Source organism: Microtus ochrogaster, linkage group LG9 (assembly GCF_000317375.1).
Source record: "Microtus ochrogaster isolate Prairie Vole_2 linkage group LG9, MicOch1.0, whole genome shotgun sequence".
Classification (NCBI taxonomy): Eukaryota; Metazoa; Chordata; class Mammalia; order Rodentia; family Cricetidae; genus Microtus; species Microtus ochrogaster.
Window position 1 is genome coordinate 18,114,313 of NC_022034.1, and position 818 is coordinate 18,115,130.

An 818-nucleotide genomic window follows, 5' to 3' on the forward strand; every position below is an offset into this window, starting at 1 on the left:
TCCACAGAACTGACCTTGTATAGTTTTCATACAAAGGCATCTGCCAAGGCCTCTGCCCTTCTCCCTGGGCATCCTTTCCATGCTTAGCAAATAAGAGTCACCCATGCTTCTCCATGGAAGAGAGTGGACATATTTCATATCACATCTACTTCAACAAATGTACTTACATGTACTTTTCTGAGTCTTTACACACGCCCTGCCCTTCCAGCTCTAGAAATTCTGGACTTTCTGTTTCATGCAGTATGGCCCAGCCTCTGCAAGCCATTACTGGAGCATGTGGGCATTGTCTCCAGAAAATCATGGCTGTTTGCTGACTACTGAAAATCAGACTGTCCAAACATGGGGAGATAGCTGACTAGTAAGGCCTGTTTCACAACAGTGAAGACATGAGTTTGTTCCCTAGTGACCCTGTAATAGAGCCAGGTGTCGGGCTGTGTGGTTTTCCTGTCAGTAGTAAGAAGGGGGAGGCAGGAGAACCCTGGAGTCAGTGTCAAGCCTGTCTAGCCTGCTTGGTGAGAATCAGGGCTTTTTAGAAACCTTGTTTAATCAATTCTGCTGTGACACACTTGTAAGAAAGTATAAAAATGTTTTCCTTCACAGATCTGGAAGTGTGAGTTTAAATACTTCCTTCTAAGACATAATTATTATTATTAGTGTTTATTTGGACATCATCAGGGATGCTCTCTTTCAATCACTTTCATAAATCCCTCTTCCAGCTTTAGCAAAACAGTTTCCTTTTATCAAACTTCCAACCAGATTTTTCTTACATTCTGCTGAACAGAACAGCTCTAGGGTATGGTGTCTCTGTTGCTGCTAGG